General features: G+C 40.1%; 1 non-coding gene across 1 annotated transcript; it reads right to left on the bottom strand.

Annotated features, from left to right (window-relative positions):
- Positions 1–214: 214 nt before the first annotated feature.
- LOC121207426 (small nucleolar RNA R71) lies at positions 215–321 on the bottom strand. Its single transcript, XR_005902517.1, has one exon. It is a non-coding gene; the product is annotated as a small nucleolar RNA R71 (small nucleolar RNA).
- Between the last annotated feature and the right edge of the window lie 5024 nt (positions 322–5345).

The following is a 5345-nucleotide window of genomic DNA, read 5'->3' as shown; positions in this document are numbered from 1 at the left end:
GATCCCAACGCTCACTTGGTAAACTTTTTGGAACTATGTGATACATTTAAAATTAATGGTGTTTCTGATGACGCCATTCGCCTTCAGTTTCCCTTTTTCATTGAGAAACAAAGCTAAAAAATGGTTGAATTCATTACCACGAGGGTCAATCACTACTTGGGAACAAATGACCAAAAAGTTTCTATTAAAGTATTTTTCGCCAGCTAAAACGGCTAAATTACGTAATGATATCTCTTCTTTTGTGCAGATGGATTTAGAAACACTCTACGATGCATAGGAGAGATACAAGGACCTCTTGAGAAGATGCCCTCACCATGGGTTACCACTCTGGCTACATGTTCAAACATTTCATAATGGCATAAATCCTTCAACTTAACAAATGGTTGACGCAGCCGCTGGTGGGACTATCAATAATAAAACACCTAAAGATGCTTATAAATTTATAGAAGAGATGTCACTGAATAATTATCAGTGGCAAGTCATGAGAAAAAGGCAACAAAAGCAGTTAGTGTTTATAACGTTGATTCAGTCACCATGCTCTCTAATCAGGTAGAACTCTTGAATAAGAAAATTGATGGTTTTCTTAGTTCCTCACATGTTCACCTAGTAATGCAGTGCGAAGCAAGTGGAGGTGGATTGAGCAATCCAGATTACCTGCCCTATGGCTACAATATGGGAATGAGCAGTTAAATTACATGGGTAATAATACTCGATCTCAAAATAATCTGTATAGCAATACTTACAATGCAGGATGGAGGAATCACCCAAATTTTTCATGGGGAGGCCAAGGGAATCAGAGACCACCACCGCCTCCAGGCTTCCAACAACCACCCTACCAATAAGAGAAAAAGTCGACCCTTGAGGAGATGCTAACAAAATTCTTCTCAGTGTCAGAAACTCATTTTCAGAATATCGAGACAGCACTTAAAAATCAACAAGCGTCAATCCAAGGGCTCGAAAATCAGATAGCTCAGCTCGCTAAATTGATATCTGAAACACTGAAAATAACCCAAGGGAGAAAATCAATGCAATTACCATTCAAGATGAGGAAGGGTTAGTTGCACCTGAACCAGAACAGAGGCAAGAAACTGTGTTAAGCAAAGGTAAGGGTGAGATGGACCACAATAACCAGAAACCGGTAAGTAAAGATTACAAACCTCGTGTGCCATACCCAAACGCGACAAGGAAAGACCACACAGAAGAACAATTTGGTAAATTCCTTAAATTATTAAAGAAGTTACATATTAACTTACCTTTTATTGAAGCTCTTTCGCAGATGCCAAACTCAGTCAAATTCTTAAAAGAGCTTTTAACAAATAAGCGAAAGTTGGATAAGGCGTCGTATGTGGAACTAAATGCGGTTTGCTCAGCCATACTACAAAATAAGCTGGCCAACAAATTAAAATATCCAGGGAGTTTTACGATTCATTATTTAATTGGTAGCCTAGATGTTAATAATGCTTTGGCTGATTTAGGGGCTAGTATCAATGTCATGCCTTACAAAATGTTTAAACAACTAGGTCTTGGAAAACTCTAACAAACTAGGATGAGTATTCAATTAGCCGATAAAATAATCAGATTTCCTAGGGGGATTATTGAAGATGTACTCGTTAAAATTGACAAATTTATATTCCCAATTGATTTCGTTGTTCTAGACATAGAAGAGGATGGTAACGTTCCTTTAATTTTAGGGAGGCCCTTTTTAGCAATAGCTAGAACAATAATTGATGTTGGCACAGGTGAAGTCACACTTCGTGTGGGAGACGAAACAATCACCCTTCAAGCTCGTAATTCGAGTAACACATCGAAAATTGAAGGTGGTTGTATAAATCATTCTACTAAAACTGACCATGTGGTGCAACCTACTTTGCAGGAAATAAGTTTGAAGAACCTACACGAGCCATGTTCAAGCAACAACAAATGACCTATCTATGAAGAACGATGGCTACAAATTGAGGAACTAGATAAATGGCAGACATAGAAACCGAGAACACCTGATAAACCGAAACCAAGCTAGGACGAGCACAATGCATCACCAAATCAACTTAAGGTTGGAGACAAAGTACTGCTAGATGCTGCAGATCCTCGCATTACCACTTCTAAACCTAATGAAGAAATACCTCTCACGGTACTCAGTATTTTCCCATATGGTATAGTTGAGGTAATTCACCCCAAATTCGGAACTTTTAAGGTAAACAATACTCGTCTTAAACCTTATATTGATAAAGTTGATAGAAGGGATGAGGAGTGTAACTCCTCGAGCCACCATGATCACACACCAGAGAGGTAAGTCAAGCTTAGACTATAAATAAGTGCTTCTCGAGAGGCAACCCGAGCGCTAACAGTAATGATTGATTTAAATTCTAGTTTTTCACATCTAACCTACTAACTGAGTCTTGAAACACAGGGTTTGCCCATCTACACGGCCAGGCACACGGGCATGCCTTAGGCTGTGCTCACACCACAGGAGACACGGTCGTGTAAAAACAGGGCAAAAATATTTTCCCCAACACAGGATGCGATAAGTTTCCACGGCCGTGAGACGTGGCCGTGGGTGAAACTGCCAAAATAACACAAGCGTAAGACACGCTCGTACCTTGAAACTGTTGCTGAAACTAAGAATTTAACACTGTCAAACTAACACGAGTGTGGGCTATCATACACGGGCATGGGAGAAGCGAACAAAGCAAGACACGGTCGTGTGCACCCACATGCCCGTGGACCTTGGGCGTGGGGCGAATGTCAGATGCGCCTAAATTTAAAAATCGCAAAACACAAAAATCTATATAAACCCCTCACTATTCATCATCTCCCTTCCCAAAAAAAATTCCCTAACCTTAGCCGCTACAACTCCACATGCCCTACCTGCCACGCACGTGCGCTGCCTATAACACTATTTTCGACGACCCAAGCTTCTCCCTTTTGCATTTGTTTACTTTTTTCTCTCTATTTTCTTTAAATATTTTGCCTATTTCATATTTTCTCTTATCCATTTGACTATTTTAAGTGAACATTCATAGTAGAATAATAGAAATACTCATGCTTATTATTAAAGAAATTTTCCATTTTTCATATTACATTCATCCATCTTTCTTGTTTCCATGGATTTTATGCTTACCCACATGCGTTCATACATTAGATATTCCCGTCGTGTTATTCTCATAGCCCTATTTTAATAACTTAATATATTTGCTTTAGTTGTTTTAGTTTTGTTTTCTTTATCTAATACACGAGTCTCATGAAACATTCCTATATATTTTGTGTTTCCATGCTATTTTTAGGGCGTATTGGTTGAACTTTGACTTTTCAATGTAGGTATACAATGTCATCCTCACGTGGTGAGAAGAATCGCTGTCCCCACCTCAAAGAAAAGGAAAGGAGCAGCGTCATCCTTGGGTCCTACCATGGAGATTAGGCACCATTTCCTTGAGTTCCCCTTGGGACCCTAGGAGGAGCTATTTCAGATATTATAGGCCCGACACCTAGGTGTGGGCTGCTACATTGACTGGGCCGTACTTGAAGAAATTCGGATGGCTGACGCGGTCTGAGCCCTCTTGACAATTGAACCGTGGGGGCTCTTCTTTAATATCATCGAGCCGACATACCTCAAGCTCACGATGGAACTATGCTCGACCTTCCATCCCCAAGTAGTCATGACAAACTTCGACGATCCTGGAACGGTCCAGTTCCGCCTTAGTGGTCTAGTGCGCCAGTTGAGCATACCTGAGTTTGGGATTGCACTATGGCTGTACACGGAGGAGTTCATGGACGACAATAAACTCAAACACCCTCCACCGCCACATCCACTACTCTCACTCAAAGTGTTGGAAGGACCTCGTCCCTGTCTCGGCCTTCTATGATCCTAGCTTCTCTAAGGCATCGGCCCTTGCCCCATCCCTACGATACCTTCACGCCATCTTGGCCCACACTCTGACAGGACGACGAGAGAGAACCGGTGTCGTCAACACTCACGACACCTATTTCCTATGGAGCAAGGTGAACGAGCATGTCTTTGACCTTGCCTACTTCATCGCCCTCGCCATCCGCCATCAAATGGAGCGACATAGTGGAGGGGTCATCTCTATCGGGCCCTATGTGACTCGATTGGCACGACACTTTGGGCTCCTCAACATAGCGGCACAATCATCCTCCCTCACTCTTATCGACCAGATGTCTCCACAGGGCATCTCAAGCATGCTGAACATGAGGATGATCAAGAAACGACATGGCACCTATCCTCCTCTGTACTGCCTCATCCAGTCTACCGAGGAGGATGACCCAGAGGACATTACTGATAATGTCCCTTCACGTCATGAGGACCCACCGTCTCAGCCACCACCAATCCATCGTCCAGTTCATGCAGTAGCTTCATATCCTGACATCTCTGAGTGCCTTACTCGATTTGAGAAGTAGTTTTTCAGCGTTTTGATCACATTGATCCTACACTTCATCAGATTTGTCAGCACCTTCACATCTCATCGCTACCACCACTTCCCGAACCATCCGGCGATGATGATGTTTAAAAACTTTTTATTTTTTTTATTTTCACTTTTATCTTTATTGATCTTATTTAAGTACTTTTTATTTCATTTTCCTTTATTATTATTTTAATTTTATTTTTTATAATTTTTATTGAATAATTTATAGTTTTGGCTATTTCATTACGAGTAATTATGCTTCCTTATATTTCCTAAAAAGTTCCTAATTCTATCACAGTTATAAATAGCTCCAAAGCTCATCATCGCATAGGAACTAAAAACTCCACTGGAAAAGGTTCTCCACGACTGTCATGTCCTGCTCGACCACGACCATAGCTACCACCAGATATAATATTCTTTTGGCACAGGACTTATGGACTAATGAACCTCTACCACCACCGGAGTATCTTCCTCCACTCTCATCATTGCCTTGGTCGATAATTCTCTATAACTCCAAATCAATGAGTTCATTCATCATTCAGGAAGTTTTACTTCTCTCCCTATCTTATGATTATTTATCTATATTTTTCAATATATCTATTTTTGTACATTGAGGGCAATGTACATCTTTACTGTGGGGGGTCTTTCATATCATCATTAGAAATCCCTGAATTTTGTCTTATTCTCACGTGAATCACTCATATTACTATTAGAACGAATTTTAATTAATTTATGATTTTTATTGATATGTCTTGAATTAAAACATAGGCATTTTTGCATTGATTGTTTAAACTTTAAGACATTAGGGAATCAAGCATGATAAGTTCATTTTTGAAGAATTATAAACTTTTAGGTTGCTTCCCTAAGTTTAGATATTATCGTGAGTTGAAATTCACAAGTTTAAAAATCAAAAAGCCATAATTTTTG

Source organism: Gossypium hirsutum, chromosome A09, assembly GCF_007990345.1.
Source record: "Gossypium hirsutum isolate 1008001.06 chromosome A09, Gossypium_hirsutum_v2.1, whole genome shotgun sequence".
In the NCBI taxonomy this organism is placed as follows: Eukaryota; Viridiplantae; Streptophyta; class Magnoliopsida; order Malvales; family Malvaceae; genus Gossypium; species Gossypium hirsutum.
Note: the sequence above shows the minus strand (reverse complement) of the source record. Positions and strands in the feature narration are given on the sequence as shown.